Raw genomic sequence first — 17,245 nt, forward strand, 5'->3', positions numbered from 1 at the left:
GAATCTAGCACTCAAATTCAGACCAAGTCATTTTAATACTGATTACAGATGTTCAGTCTTTTACAATCAATTTTGTTTACTGTGGCTTAAGTACATAAATATTTTAAGAGGACGGACTTTAAACAAAAGGTGAACTTTACTTTCAACTTGGCCCTTATTAAATAAACACAACTCATCAGAACACGCCATTTGGATGATTCTAATAATCAACTACCTGTTAAATTTTATCAAAAGCTATTAAAATAAAACTACTTTCTAATAAAGTAACCATGTTCAATCAACAACTGAATGCTTTTAACAACCAAACAGGCCTCTGTTGTGAGAAAATCTATAAGGATCCATCCCTTCTTTAAAAGAGAGAAACTTAACACATCGCGACAGACACCAGAATTCTCACGTCCTATTACACAGTGTTTTACAAAGACTTTTTCTAACCAAATGACTGAAAAAAAAGCATTTGAAAGTCTTCCAAGCAGTCCAAATGAACAAAAAATTTACACACGGGGTACAGAATAACATCAGACTTTCTGTCAAAAACTAAGCAAGCGGACATAAGAGGAGAGACAGACACACAGAGAAAGCAATAAAACGAACAAACAAACAAACAAAACTATGTGAGCTATTTCAGAAACTATTTCACAACATATTACCAGAAATAAAGAGGGCCATTTCAAGACAGTGGACCCAATTCATCAAGAAGATATTAAAAAAACAAAACAAAAAAAAACAACAACACTGAATATGCATGCACCTAATTATAGAGCTTCAAATTCCACAGCCAAGAAGGGAAAGGAGGAACAGCCCCACCCACAATCAATGCTGAAGAGTCCATACTGCTCTCTCAGCAGATGGTGGAATTATAGGAAATCAGAAGGGGTAAGTCTCTAAACGCACTATCCATCAGTGTGACCGAATTAAAATTTCAGAAAGCTCCACTCAACAAGTGCAGAACGTTTAGTGCACACCAAACAGTCATCAACACAGACATCATCCTGCACCTATAACAAATACACAAAGTAGTTCTCGGTCTGCAACACAATTAAATTAGAAGCCTCGAGAGAAAAATACCCGTAAGAGGTCCACTCCCCCGAAATTGGCCTGTCAGATAAAAGTGTTCATAATCAAAATGCGAGCAGGCATTTTTGTAGACTGACAGCTGATTCTAAAACACACCAAGAGAAATGGAAAAAACATAGACTAGAAAAACTCAGGAGTAGAACAAGATTGGAGGGTTTACACCAGCTGCTTTTAAGACTCACCATAAAGCTACAGTATAATCAAGACAGTACAGCGTCGCCATTAAGGACAGATTTATAGAATAATAAAAACAGAATAGGGAGTCCTGAAATACACCCACATAAAATGGTCCATTGCTTTTCAACAAGATGCCAACCTAATTCAATAGGAGACTGTATTAGCTCCTCAAATATGTTACATTTGCAAAAGAAATAAAATAAATCTCATCCCTTACCTCACACCATATAAAAAAATTAACTCAAAGTGGATCACAGACTGAAAACAGAAGCCCAGAGCAGTCTAAAACATGACAGAAAAGAAAGAAGGTTAGAAGAATTTTTGCCCAATCTCTGTGCCAACTCCTCCAATTTCTACTCCAAATTAGGGCAGAGTTATAGGGGGGAATCTCTCATCGGAAGCTTTGAGTCAACATGCGAAACTATTGAAAAGGAAAGAGCATTTCCCATCCACGTCCTCGGCGTGGCTCCGAAGCAGGTTGTGATGAACTCACGCCTCACCCTCAGAGCCACGGAGAGCGTGCCTGGAGAACAAGACACTGGCGACTTCCTGGAGTTCCGTTCGGGAAGGAAGTCTAGTCACTTGCTAAGGCTTACACATGGCCCCGAACAGAACAGCGGCACTGTGTACAGAGTCCTCACCGCGGCTCAGAAAAGGGTCCGAGTGCTGAGCAATGGACGTGAGAATGGCCCACAGCTCTACCCTCCGTCATTCCGTTCCGAGCAGTCAGTGGACAAAAGGGACTTGGGAGAAACGTCAGTAAGATGAAAAAATGAACATTCAGAGATTCACGCAAGACCAAGGATTCTATTTTACAGTGTGAATGAGGCGTCAGTGCCCCCATCCCGCCTGGACATACCTAAGTTTAAGTCTGAAGGATACTTTGCTTCGACTGAAAAGCAAATGCCTGTTCTCCGAGTTGCCTGAACTGATAGATATGAAAATACACTTTCTTCCAATAACAGTAAAGCAACAAGAAACTGATATCAGAGTAACAAGGAACTCATTCTCTAAATTTTTAAAAGTACTAACATATAATTATTCAAGGGAATAATTAGACCTTTATGTTAAATAGCGAAACTATTCTTACAATGACAAGAACAACAAAAAGTCTTAAATACCTTTCCCAAGTTTTTACTGACGTAACTAGGCATAATCAATAGATCTAATGTTTAAAATGTTAATGCTAACTTATTATCACATACCAGAAATATCCCCTGCTATCATTTCCCAACATTCCATTCTTTTTAAATAGTCTAGTATCAATGTACTTTTATTCCCATTAAAAACAAAATGTAGACCTCAGATGAGGTTTCATTCATGAAAACTTCTGAGTAAGACTACACATCTTACTGACTTATTGGGACCATTAACCTGGACCAATAAAGTTTTAAAATCGAAGTAGAGTACTCCAGGGCTTTGCAATTATGGGCCTATGATTTAAGGCAATAAATTCAAAGTCACAACAAAAGCCCCCATTTTCAAGGATCTCCTTGAAATTAGCTTAACTTTTTTCATTGACCCTTCCCATCTTTCCTGCTATTTGAAAACTCCTTCCTCGGCTCGTGTAATTCTCCTCACACCCTCCCATCCTCCTAATTCTTGTCACAATAAATACAGACTACCCACTGTAGATCTTTTTCTTCTTTAAAAAAAAAAAAAAGCAAACAAGGATGGAGGTGGCAATGATGAAAAAATCTGGGGTTATCTGAACAGTGTTAGATAAACTATCACTATATACTAAGATGCACTTCAATTGGCCTCTATAAATCCTTAATTCATTTATATTAATCCCCAAGGTAAACTCCAAAATGACTGCCATTCAAACTCACAAGACAGGCACTCATTTACTTCGTATCAGAGAAAAATGAAAAGTGTCTTACGAGAAATGACGTATCAACAGAAAGTGCACTTAGATAGGATCCTTGAAGATACTTCTTCTTTGTTACTTTTTCACAAAATGCCACTCCTTGATAAAGAAAAAAATATGAGATGGGTTAGTAAGTGTTCTTAACTCCGACACAGAATTAAATATATTTCATTATTACAAATTCTAACATTATGCCTGGCAGGTAGCTCCACAAATACTTGCTGAAAATAGAAAAATAAATGTTTACAAGTCAACTGTTTTATTTGGCTAAAAAACAAAATGTTAGGCAACTGAGCATGTCTAATGTCACTACTCCATTTTTCAGGGAGTGTTACTGAAATGGTCAGTAACATTGTATGCTCTCCAAGACTCACCAAGCGGCTCTGTGGGCTCCATTTTCCTACCCTCTACTAGTATATCACAGGATAAGGCTGTACATTTACCAGGTACACACAGCCTACTGAATTTATGGTTGGATAAAATAGTTGGAAATGCTCATTTAGAAAGAATGTTTTTATATGGTTTTTCTAAATGCATTCTCATTTAGAAAGAAAATTGTCCATGCGTGATTTCTATTGCCAGAATACATGTTTGTATTCAAATACAATATATATGTAGCTTTCACGATCTTTTAAAGAGAACATAACATGAAAATGACCATACAATGCCAAAAATGAATATAAAACTGATCAATGTCAATAATTCACGTTAACAAAGGAACACTGGGAATACTAACCAATGAATTAGTGCATAAAGAATAATGCAGTCCTGCTACATTTTTGCTTGGAAATAGTAGCAAGACATTTAGGCAGAAAAGGGGAAGATGGTAAAAACCACGCCTCTCTTGACCCCAAATGGCCAGGCTAAATTCTGATGCTAATCCAATAATGTAGACTTGCATGACTGGGTGTCTTGCACAGCTGTAGTTCTTTTATAATTACCTACAATGAAACACACTCCGATCTTCAGAAAATAAAACCAAAACTAAAATGTTAATCCTTTAGCCAGCGGTAAATAAATGTCATATATTGAACCTCTAAATCCCATGGTTTGTCTGGGCAAGGGCTAACCCCCTGTACTTCTAACTGCTGGCCCCCCCCTCCCAAAACCTGGTCCCGACCAACCACCTAGCTTGCCCTACTTCTAACTAACCTACATGGTCCACAAGCCATTGCCCAAACTAGCAAATCAATGTCTGTAACTTTCCTCACCTTTCCCCCCAAGTGAACGAAGAATACCTAACATATATGGCAGGTGAGTAAAAGTCCTTCCTGAGAAAAGCAGGAGAGGACGGACTGTGTAGGGAGGGACTAAACCATGAGAAAGGGTATCCAGGGAAGACCAGGGTAATAATAGTAACGAGAACCACTGCCACAGTAGCAGGAACATCTGAGGCTTTATCGTCTGCTAATCGGTAGTCTAATTGCTTTACACGTGTTAACTGATGGAAAGCCAACAATAACCTCATTATTGTCCCCGGGAGGAAACTGAAATGCTAAGAAGCCACTTGCCAAGGTCACGCAGTGAAGCTGGTGAAGTGGCGAGGCCAGAGTTAGAATCCAGGCGTGCTCCGACAGCTCTGCCTCCCCAACCACAGCCCACGCCACGCCTCTATGAGTGAATTAAGTGAAGAAATGAATGCACACTGTAGCAACCGGCTCAAAAGACCACAGAGCAAACCTCAGTCTCAGAGGCCGAAACAATTGAGCAGCTTCTGATACACATTGACGGGCACTGCCCATCAATACCTAGAGGTGACAGATGGCCTGACAAATGGCAGGTGGGTACCTGCTGTGAACAAAAATCACAAATGGCTACCTTCTCAATACCTGGTGAAGTGTACCTTAAATTTCCACGGGACAAATAAAACTTACACAAGATAATGTCACAAAAATCACATGGTAAAAAATAATTTTTTTTAATAAAGAAGGCACTCAAACAAATGAGACATTATCATTTCAATGATGAGTTAATGCTGAATATGTATTTTATACGTATAAATGGATAAGCTGCTGTCAATTGCCAATTTTCCCTATTAACAAGAAAGGTTAAATGACCAAGGTTCCAACTCCTCTCTTCAAATTTTACCAAGCAAACTCCTGTTACAATTGCTGATCACTGAAGTCCCAAATGACCCAAAATAAATAATTTGATCACTAACTCCTCTCTTGTTATTTATGCCTAATCAGTGAATGCCAATAAGCGAGAAAGCAAAGTGAAATCAGAGCACTGCTGACATGATAGGCAAGAAAATATTCTATGATGGTGCGAATAAAAAGACTTATATCTAGATATGAACAGACATTTCACCACAGAAAACACATGAAACTCCAATCCTATATAATAAAAGCCTAATATGCTAAGTGTCCGGTTGTTCAGTCATCCATTCAACCAATCAAAGCATAATATGTTAATGATATGCTAAGAATGCTCAACTGTTCATTATGACATGCACTGACCACCAGAGGGCAAACACTCTGACAGGTAGGTTAGCTTGCTGCTGGGGTCCATTTGAAAATGAGTGAGACAAGCCAGACATAGTATATATAGGGTTCGATACTACCTGTGGCTTCAGGCATCCACTGGAGGTCTCGGAATGTGTCCCCTCCCCCCACACACACCATGGACAAGGAGGGGACGGCTGCCCAGTCACGGAAACAGCCAAACCTAAGGAGACGGACAACACCAAGTGTCGATGGGGATGTGGAGAAACTACAGCTCGTATTGCTGGCGAGACTGTGAAACTATACGACGACTCGGGAAACCAGTTTCACAGCTCCTTAGCCACTTAACATACACTTAGCATGTATGGTAAAACATACACTTAGCATGTGATCCAGAACTCCCACTCCGTGGTTTTTGCCAAGAATAACGAAAGCATCCGTCCACACAGGCTTGTGCTCAAACATACAAAGGAGCTTTATTCTGAATAGCTTCGACTGGAAACAAGCAAGCTGCCCACGGAAGGTGATGGAGGAGGTGTGGAATAAACATATAGTGAACGCCAGGCAACGAAAAACGGAACAAAAAACCCGACAGACATAAACATGAATGAATCGCAAAAACATGCTGGTGAGAGAAAAAAAGCAAAACACTTGTGAGTGCATACGGTATGCTTCCACTCAGGAATAAATGTGCAAGTTCTTGAGCCGCCACTAGAGAACATACAAAGATCCAAAATTCACACGTGATGCAAGCCAGTCCTCAACACTGGAAAGCTACCTGCGACATACTTTTCTGGCCTTACCAAGTTAAGAGCAATCAGCATTATCTGTTAAGTCTCGGTTTCTGCATCAACAACAACGCAGTGAGAGCTCATAAGCTTCGCAGACTTAGTTATGAGCATTAAACAAGCAGCTAGCGTGCGCAGCTAGTGCCTGGCATAGGGTCTGGGCGCGGTAAGTGCTGACTAATTAGCGGGCTGTTGTGCAATCACCATCATGATCGCTGTCATTACTGACGGGGAGGACAATGCATTCGGAGAGACAGAACCGGGACGCAGACACGTGGAGCAGAGGGATGTCCCTGGAAGTCAGTTAGTTCACATTCCTGTTACAATCTCATCACTTTGCTCCCAACATCAGAAAGGCAAACACGACAGCAAACGCCCAGTTAGGACTTCTGGCATCTGTTTGGAATCATTCACTATCTGATACTAATGGGGGGGGGGTGGGGGGGTGGGGGGGTGTATGCTGCTAAGTTCTTACAGGGATGCACAGGCATATGAACAGATACTAAGTCACAAGAAAGAGTATCTTGAAGTCGGTAAAATCTCACAGAAGCAGGCATTTAGGGAAGAAAGGGATTTGAAGCACCCAGAGATTGTTCCACTTACAGGCGGCAGGAGGGAAAGGTGACACAAACGTGGGTGGGTGTGATGAACAAAAAGAGCAAAGCAGGGCGCAGGGGAGACAGCTGGGCGCACACAGTGACGCGCCCCCTTGGAGATGGGCACGCGTCTGAGTTTGACGTGACAGAATAAACTCGGAGGCCAGAGAGAGGCAGGCTAATCCTGGCACCGGGAATCAGGCACAATCCCAGCAGCCTATTCCGTTCTCTGCCAGGGGACGGAGCGGCGGGCATGTGTGTCCTGTGTGACAACATACTAACGCCAAGAAATGCCATTGTCCACCCCGCCCGTCCACCTCCATCCACATCCCCTGACCTGCCCTCGAGGCCCGAAGCCTCTCTTCCCGCGGCTGCTGCTCTTTTCTAAAGAAATACCCAACGGCTCTCCAGGGAAGAATCCGCACGCCATACAATTCACCCACGTACACTGGAAAACACAATGCCAAGACTGGGCATTCCGGTGTCCACCTGCACACGTGACTCTGAGGAACCAGCGTTTCAAATGCTCACGTTGAAAAACTGGACCGTTTTTCATTTCTTCTAGGACAGCAGGTTGCTAAAAGCAGAACAAATGAATCACTGATTCACTTGAATGGATCCACAAAATCACCTAAAATGCCATCGCAAACAGAAGAATATTTAATTACGGTATGAGAGTAATAAAGATAATACTGAGTCATTATTTTAATTAGATGTTATAAACAACACATGGGCATCAGCTATATGCCAGGCCTGTGGAACGTACTCGCTGAATATCTAGAGAGAGATAAAAACAGGATTCTTACTCCCAAGAGGCTTAGATGTGGAAAACCTGACCAGTGCAAAACGCTAAGAACAATCAGGTGGAAGTCGTGACTTAAACTGTTGGCGCCTGCCGTCAGGGGCAAAGCCTTTCTCCTCAGAGCGCGGGGATGCAGGGAGAAGGGACAGTCTGGGGCATCGGCAGGGAGAGGCCTCCGGAACCACGGAACCACGCAGCCCCAGTGTGCCAAGCACTCCTGCCTCCTGCCCAGGTCTCACTTCTAAACACGCCCCGATCACAGAGACCAGGCCTCCCGGGAGCCGGCGGGAGGAAAAGCAGAGGGGAGCTGGAATAACTCATGGCCCCCAAAGGAGGAAGTGACAGGAGCGTGTCCAGACGATCAAGGAGTGAAGCTGAATCAAGAGGGCCCACTGACCGAAGGCGAGTCAGTGCGGGACATCAAACTCACATCACAACGAGGCCTGTACTGAGAGGCAGTAGAATATACTCTATCTCAGCGTTTCCCAAAGTGTGGTCCGCGGACCCCCAGGGGTAAGGGAAGAGTCTGGTGGGGGTACGTGTTGCACCGGAGTTTGGTGGGGATAGGCACTGCACCGTGCTTAGCTGCACCTGATTCTATGTTCTCATGAGGACGAGGGGTACTTGGCGTTAAGAAAATTATAGAAGGGGTACACATATGTCGAAAGTTTGGGAAACACTGCCCTATCTGATAAAAAAGAGTCTATGGATTTATGGTGATAGTAAATAAACAAATGAGAAGGCAAAGTTCTTTACAATGGAGTCAAATGCCAAGCAATACATGTGGGATGAATCACGGGAAAACACCGTTTTGAAACCATTGTGTGATAGCTGCTGCAGGCAAGAATCCTCCATGAATGCTAGAACTATTAAGTGAGCATTCTGGGGAGGACAGGATATTTACAGTCCCAAAGTGTCTCCCCACAAATTACTCAATCATAGCCACGACTACCAGGATTGCTTTACGAGGGGAAAAATGTCAGGCAAAACCCCACTAAGAGGTCCAGGGCACCCATCATCAATGGCAGTTTGCCGACCACGGGTCTGGGATGCTCTACATCAGGTGACACGCCTTGAGCCAACGCCCAGCTCCGGCACACTCCGGAAGATGCAACCACGGGCTTCCAGCTACAAATAAAATAAATACGAACCTCTGTTTCCAGGTGTTGGGGCCACTGTCTAGACACAAATAACAAAGCCAGCATGCCAAAGGTTAACGACAGCAGGTAGATGGAAGTGTGTGGTACGATTCTTGTAACTTTTCTCTAAGTTTCTTCCCAAAACAAAACAGGACAAACACACACACAAACCTGCCTGCGAATACTAACATTTTACTAGAGTTGGAAAGCAGCCGTTTCTGATCAACACCATCTTAACTCGCAGGTTCTTCTCCTTCCCTCTACAACCCTTGTCCGATTACGGAGAACGCCATTAGGAAAAGGTTTTCAGTATCCAGATCAACATCCTGCTAACGTGGTCCCCATCTTGCAAACGGGATATGGTCCACGCCCCACGTGTGAGCCAGGTGCTCACAATGTGGGCTGAGTTTCACTATCGCAAACAGCGGTTAGGTCCCCGACGTTGGCCACGAATCTTCGGGAATCTCTGTTAGCAGCACAGGTGAAATCCACACTGTGTTTGGTGCAGACTGTGCTAAACTGCAGAGTCCCCAGCCCCTAGCCCCGTGGTCGGCAAACCAAGGCTCAAGAGCCACATGCGGCTCTTTGGCCCCTTGAGTGTGGCTCTTCCACAAAATACCACGGCCTGGGCGAGTCTGTTTTGAAGGAGTGGCGTTAGAAGAAGTTTAAGTTTAAAAAATGTGGCTCTCCAAAGAGATTTCAATCGGTGTTCTGTTGCTATTTGGCTCTGTGGACTCATGAGTTTGCCGACCACTGGGCTAGCCTTCCCGAGATACACTAAAGCAGGTGGGAGAGCTGAGGGGAGGAACTGGCTGGAGGAGAAGCTGGTCAGGAAGGAGCACCAGGAGCACAGAGTAACCCATTACACTTCCCGACGCCGGCGCACAGCCAGAGGCATGGCCAACGCAACAGGATGGGAGAGGGAATTCCGGGAACAGCCCCTGCGTGCAGCAGCTCTGACCTCCTGCCTGGGCCCAAATGCTGAGGGCAGCGCGAACGTGCATACCGATGCACAGGCGTCTGGGACAGCCGGAAAGCACCTTTATCGCTCCGAACGGCAGACCGGGAAAACCAGTTGTGGGTGATCCCTGCAGCTGATTAGGAAAACTGCCGCTCCGGCTGCGCATTCCCGAGCTCCATGATGGGCTGGTCGGTCCCGAGCACACACACCGAGCCGGGGAGCCTGGCACTCCAAACACTCTAAGATGGCATTTCTTCTACAGTGTGCAGTATCAAGACAGGGGGGGGAAACACTTGGTCTTGAGAGGTTAAAACTGGCATCACAGATGACACATGAGCCACAACTTGAAGAATAAGTAGTGCGATCGGTATAAAAGCAAAGAAGCATGCCAATTCCTAGCCAAAATAGGAACAGGAGACACCAAAGCACTCACTCACACATCTGCCGTCTTCCCATGCCAGGCAGCGTGCTACTGCCTGCAGACACAGCCACCAACAGACAGACCAGGAGGCCTCGCCTTCAGAGTTTACATTCAGGTGAGAGAGAAAGGCCATCGAGAAGCATTCACTAGCCCGGCAGTGTGGCTCAGTGGTTGAGCATCAACCTAGGAACCAGGAGGTCACGGTTTGATTCCCTGTCAGGGCACATGCCCAGGCTGCAGGCCTGATCCCCAGTGGGGGGCGTGCAGGAGGCAGCGGATCCATGATTCTCTCTCATCATTGATGTTTCTCTCTCTCACCTCCCTCTCTTTTTCTCTGTTTCTTGCTCTCTGAAGTCAATAAAAATAGTTTTTAAAAGAAACTAAACAAACAAGCTATGTGTAAATAATAATAAGTATCTTAAAGGAAACAAGCGAGCTGTGTGGAGACAGTAACGAACGAAGTGCGACATTAGACCCGAGAGTCTGCGTGAGGACAGGAACCGCCTTATGAGGAGCATCTCAAGCAGCTGTTCCAAAGGACATGGAGGGCGGGGCCAGGTGGCTGAGGAGAAGCACCCAGGAAGGAAGGAGGAGGAGGAGAGACCCTTCAGGCCACAGGGAGGAGAGGAATGGGAAGTGGGTGAAGATTCCAAGCGGAGAAATGGCAGGATTTAGCTCTCCAAGTCATCCCTGGAGCTGCTGAGTGAGAAAAGACCTGTGAGGAGCGAAAGAGGGAACCGGAGCCCTGAGATGAGGCCACAGCGGTGACCCATGCAGAAGGTAAGGGTGCCTTGCAATCAAGAGGTGGCTGGGCCAAAACCGGTTTTGCTCAGTGGATAGAGCGTCAGCCTATGTAAAAGATGGATTGTTTGGGGGTGGGGGGAGAAGGGGAGAGATAGGAGGTGAGACAGCAGACACAGCAGTAGTCAATGCAAGAGCCCCCTGCTTTAATAAGCTAGCAGTTACCTCCCGCCCCCAGGTTAAATGAAGGGGATCCCTTTGTCCCAGGGGATCACAAATTATAACTCAAACTAACCCGAGTCTACCTGCACACTAGTACACACACTGCTGTTAACAAAGCTAACCTGGTAAAGGGGTCCAGCTCATGGAATACAAATTCACCACCTACTCCCAAAATAGTTCCCATAATGGTTGAATTTTCTTTAAAGTTCACAGACTAAAGTTTATATTTTTGTATAAGCAGGAAAACAAAAATAGCATTGATTCAAGGCAGCCATAAAAGATGTGGCGTGGCTGATGTTTATTAGTAGTCTGATCCACTGTTGTCTGTTTTTCACCCATGTTAACAATTCCTCTGGCTTCCAGCACCATCGGATTCCACGAAAGAAGGAAGCTACCAGCTGTCACACATCAAGGTTCAAACACTGGCATTCCCGCTCAGAAACCTGCCGCTTTTTAACTTACACGTGTATGACTCCATCTCAAGTGATGATTAAGACAATGTGATATTAAAAATATGAAGTTCAATAAACAATTAAATTCAGTAAATACAAATAATCATTACAATCACTAAATAAAAACAAATTTAAATGTAGTATTTACTAATGGTAGGTGTCAATACACATCAGGTGCTATGAGTGAGACTTAACAAATGGGTTTACACTCAATTATAATAAACTAGACACAGATCCACAGATTGTAGACTACACAGGTAAAGCACACACAGATAAATCATTTCATTCCACAAAGCAGGTAAAATGAAGAATAGAAATTATACAGGGGGAGGCAAAAGTAACTCTACAGTTGTTCATATAGAAAATAATCTATATATATAAAAGCCTATATAGCGAATGGACTGATCTATATATATAAAAGCCAAAATAGCTAATGGACTGTTGGACCATTCGCTATGATGTGCACTGACCACCAGAGGGCAGATGCTCAATGCACAGGCATGGAAACATGGAATAGACTGATGAACCTCTGAGGGAAGGGGGGAAAGGGGAAGGGTGGAAAGAGATTAACCAAAGATTTTATATGCATATTAGAGGCCCAGTGCACAGATTCGTGCACTGATGGGGTCCCTTGGCCTGACCTGTGGGGACTGGGCCGAAACTGGCAATAGAATATCCCCTGGATTGCGAGAGGGTGCAGGTCAGGCCAAGAGACATGCCCCTCCCCCCCAGTACACAAATCCGTGCACTGAGCCTCTAGTACAATAAATAATAGCACAAGAATAAACTGTTGCATGTACTCACAACTAGAAACCTGTAGACTACCCACCACTACCTCCTAAAGAAAAGCTATTTTTAAAATACACCTATGGCAGGCATGTTATAAAGATATTTGTCTGATTTCTAATTTTAATGACTGCATCTTAAAAACACAGTTAATTCCTACACAGGGCACATTTCGCTGAAGAGTAGGGAAGCTTATATTTAACTGTAACTTTTTTTTTTTTTTTAATTTGGGGACATTAGAGAAGTTACAATCAAACAATGATTGCATATTAAAATCTAATATAGAAGAGCCAGGTACAATTTTTGTCGACTTTGACAATGAGTTTGAGAGGCTGGGATATTGTATCCCAAACAAATATACGTGCATTCTCCTCTATTTACACGTTATAGGAAGTCCTTCGTCACAGACACTACACATACATGTACTAACTAGGCCAAGTACCTACATGATCTCATTGGAAGGAAGGGATATTTGGGGGAAGAAATCAAGCAAGATCAGGCCGTGTGCCTTTTTGTACACTGAGCCTAGGGCAGTGTGCTAGGAGCTTTCACACCCATTAACTCACTTAACCCTAACAATTCCAAGAGGCAGGCGCTGTAATTCCTTCGGATTTCACAAAGTCTCCTAACTCTGTCAGGGGCAGAGCTGAGATGTGAACCAAGATCTGACCGCAAACATGCAGCTCAGTCCCCGATCAGTGTCCTTCTGGGGGAGATTATCTAACGGGAAAGCAGGTCTGCCTTGCCACATGTATACTCCTCTCCTTACTTCATCTACCGAGAATGTCCACAGATTCTGCCTCTCTCCTAGAAAAAAGCAATCAGATCCCTCTCAATCCACAGGGCAGTAATCCCACTGCCCCATCACTGATAAAACTTCAGCAACACTTTGTAACATTCATAGGTACCCAGAGTGTATCTTTAAACAAAACTAAAAACAAATAAAAATGAGAAGCAAGCAATCAATCAAGAGGGGTATGGTCTGATTACTGACAGTATAAATGCCCACAGACAACCCAGAACCATCATCATCACTGCATGTCCCTTTGCCAGATTAAAAGCAGCAAAAGGAGAAAAAAAATGAGGCTTCCCAAAATTTGGCTGACGGCATGCGACTTGCCAACAACAAATCTGTTTACAACCTCCTCCTCCTCGTCATAAAATCAGAATAGAGATCCACTCCAGCTCAAACGTTAAAATCAAGTTCTATTCGACACTTCGCAGTTACTTAACCATCCTCGGCACACGCGTCTCTATTTCTCTCCCGGTGACCAAATGAATGGCTGATGTTGCTATCAATCGAATGTTAATACAATCAATATTACCCCGAGCAGCATTCTAAAAGGAAGATACGAAGCTATAATGCACCTGTTTTGAAAAATAAAACACCACTCTCATATCTTTAAAAGATTGCTTCCAGTTGTATTTACAAAAAAAAAAAAAGAAAGAAAGAAAAGTGAAAATAAAAATCTTTGTCACACCTACCTATTAAGGAAATAGAAAATCTCTTAAGAATATGGAAGGTCATTCTCAAGCCATAATTCAACACGATGGCATTACACTTCTTATCGCCGAATCCCAACGGGCTACATCCCTCAGCTGACCAACCCTCACCACTCACTCAGATCCTTTCATTTAAAAAACAAACAAAAAAACACACACTTTTGCTAGAAAGTATAATAATTTCTGATCACTATAATCTCATCACCTTTGTTCCAATGTGGAAAACACACCCAGTTTTATACACAAAGTAACAACAGTGTGAAGTTAAAAGAAACAAGATAAGCACGTTTGTTTAGGGAGGTCACTATCACTTCAAGTAGTTAAGTTTCTATTGGAAACAACCTTGCAAACAAATTGCTCAAGTCTGAAATCCACCAAAACCCAGATTCAGCGCTTCGGCATACCTTCATTACTATAACGCGATGATCATCTCAAGAATGCTCCCCGAGAACCCAGAGTGATTCCAGAATCAATCAGGACACCCTCCTCCATAGAACAAGCTGGTCTTCCCAGTTCACGACCCACAACGCGTGCACACACACCCCTTTGCTACAAAGTGGAACTCAAACCCAGCATTCACTTGGGTGGAAACATTTTTTTAACTTTTTCCCCCCTAAAAAAAAGTTACCATACGATAAAAGCAATGAGCTGACCAAGACCTCCAAAAATACACACACCCAATAAAAAAAACAACAAATAAATGAAAAATAACAAAAAGCGGACATCCAAAAGCCACGACAGCCCCATAGTCACTTTATTTCCCATTCCTCAATTCATTTAAAAAAAAATAAAATAAAATAAAAAACCGCCATCCTTAGGCTTTCAAAAAAATTTTTAACTATTCTGTTTACCTTTTGCACAGACTGTGCAAGCACTGCCAAGGTAACAGATTTTACAACTGACAACTGGCAGCGCTTGGCAGTCGCCAAAACAACACAGCTGGATCCTTAAAGAGACAGGACTGCCATGCCATCCGCGCCCCGAGGGCGGCAGCGCGCGTGGGGAGACCCCCGGGCAAACAGGCTGGAGAACCGTTATCTGTTGTTGTTATTAATTGCACACCCCTTTTTGTTAGCTCCTCGCAGCAGGAGGCTCCTCTGATCGCGGGGTGACTGTGGGGGACCCCTCCACCGCCCGCCCCCCCCAAAAAAATCCCCAGGTTTAAGGATATGCCGCTTCCTTCCATGTACACCGGTTCCCTCCCTCCCTCCCGGACCATTCCAGGAGGCCGGCTTCCTCCTGCCTCGTCTGCCCTTCCAGGGGGTAAAAAAAAATAAAAATAAAAATAAACAAAATAACAATAAGTGTTTTCTTAACTTGGAAACGCTCACTTTTTTCCAAAGTCCCCCCCCCCTTTTTTTTTTTTAACTATGTCCCCTACTCACTTCCTTCTCGCTGTTGGAAGAGCAGAGGATAAATGCAACTAAAAGGCAAAGTTTCTGCCGCACAGACCCTTCCCGGCGGCGAGCCCCGATCCGCCGGGAGGGAGGTCCGCCCGCCCCGCTTCCCCGCGATGGCTCCTCCCGGAGGGTCCGGGGTCCGAACCCGCAGGTGCTCCGGGCCCGGGGCCGCCTCCCCGGCCTCCGACAGCGGCCCCGCCGCCTGACATCCACACGCCGAGCCGCGGCGTTCCGCCCCTTTAAACCGACCTTCTTCTCCCCAAGCGCAAGTGGGGGGACCCCCACAGCAAGCCCCGCTCGGGGAGTGCGGGTGAGGGGTCAATTCCTGCGGGGAGACAGACCCCGGGGTCCCGCCCCGGAAAGGCGCCGGGCCGCCCCCCGGAGACTCCCAACTTTCGGGGAGAGGCGACATCCGGAGCCCCGAACACCGCGCCGTGCGCGCTCGGAGGCTCCCCGATCGCTCCCGGGCCCCGCGGCACCCCGGCGGCACCCCGGCAGCACCCCTCGGGCGCGCCCTGGGGGCCCCCCGCCCCCACCCCCTCAGGGCGCCTCTTGCCCCTCCGTGCGGACCGCACCGGACCGGACCGACGCGACCCCCCTCCAGGGCCACCACCTCCCCGCACCCTGCCCGCCCGCCCCGGCGCCGCCAGCCCCGCCGCGACACGGCCTCCCGCCAGCCGGACGCCGCCCTGTTCCAGGGTCGCTCGGGCCGGCGCGCTCCTCGCCGCGGTCGCCCCGCAGCCCGCCCCGGCGAGCCACGGCCCCCGGCCGGCCGGCCGGCCCCGTCGTCGGAAGGCCGCCCCCCTGTCCGGCACCCGCTCCCGAGCCCCGAGCCCCGGCGGTCCTCCTCACCGAGTCCCCGCGCCGAGGGGCAGGCGTGCACACACGCCGCAGCCGGGACCCGCCGCCAGCTCCGCCGCGTCGCCCGGAGACGCCTCCCTCACGCCCGCCCGCCCGCCCTCAGCCCGGGACTCGCCGGGACGGCCGCGCACGGATCCCCACACCGGGGCTATTTTTAGGAGCCAGGCCCCGGCCGGACCGGAACTCGTTTCTGCCCCGCGCGCGCATGCGCACTGCGCGGGCGGGCGGGCGGTCGCGGTGTCCCTCCGCCACACCTCGCCGTCGCCCTCCTCTCCAGCCTGGGTTGCCCGGTTCGCTTCTCCCGGGAGCTTCCCCCTAGGGACCTGCGCTACCTCCTCGGTGGGGGTCTTAAGGGTCCCGGGGATGGGGAGAGGCACGGGGGAGGGCCGAGGGAGCCATGCCGATGGGGGAGCGAGCGCCACTCCGCAAGGACGGGAGGGCGGACTATGTTTTTCCGGGTGGGATCGGAGACGGATCACCCGGCACAGGAAGGGAGATGACGGCGGCTTGGCGCCGGGCTGCGGGATGGAGCTGGCCTTCCTCTGAAGGGCCGCGTCCTCCAGGGAGGGGTACGGGTCACTTGATGAGGGCTGGGGCGGCTCCCAGGGCGGGCTGGCTGGCCGGCCCGGTAGCGACGCGCCCGGCTGCCCCCACCGCCCTGACCAGCCCGCGGGGGCGGGGCCCTCGAGCGCGCTAGAGTGACGCGGCCTGTGGCCAATGGCCGCGCGAGGCTGCCACCGGCAGCCAACCCGGGTCGCCAGGGGGCGGGGCCTGAGCGTGAAGTGTCTTGCCCGACGGCGCCCTGCACCTCGCAGACGCCCCCTGCCGGGCTCTGGGGCCCGGCCAGCCCCCGCCCAGACGGCACTCTTGGCCTCTCCCGACCTGGGCTCGCCCTGGTCCAGGTCCAGCCGAAAGCCCACGCCCTGTTTGTGGTCAGGGCCGCACCTGTGCCCACGCCTTGGCGGCCCCCAGGTTAACCTCATTGAGCAATCGCCACGGAACCCG

The 17,245-nt window shown here is 47.3% G+C and overlaps 1 protein-coding gene across 13 annotated transcripts in view; it reads right to left on the reverse strand.

Annotated features, from left to right (window-relative positions):
• MEF2A (myocyte enhancer factor 2A) overlaps positions 1 to 16,378 on the reverse strand; it is a 33,426-nt gene extending 17,048 nt beyond the window's left edge. For 3 of the 13 annotated variants that reach the window (XM_084869202.1, XM_084869197.1, XM_084869204.1), the window contains exons 1-2: positions 16,232 to 16,378; positions 3,138 to 3,223 (exon numbers count right to left, since the gene is read on the reverse strand). The gene's annotated coding sequence lies outside the window, so the exon portion shown is untranslated. Of the gene's footprint in view, positions 1 to 3,137; positions 3,230 to 16,231 lie in introns of those variants that run through there. The other 10 variants (XM_084869208.1, XM_084869206.1, XM_084869200.1 and 7 more) reach the window with 6 other exon arrangements.
• Positions 16,379 to 17,245: the final 867 nt, after the last annotated feature.

The sequence above is a fragment of the Pipistrellus hanaki genome (genome assembly GCF_964339955.1).
Source record: "Pipistrellus hanaki genome assembly, chromosome: 21".
In the NCBI taxonomy this organism is placed as follows: domain Eukaryota; kingdom Metazoa; phylum Chordata; class Mammalia; order Chiroptera; family Vespertilionidae; genus Pipistrellus; species Pipistrellus hanaki.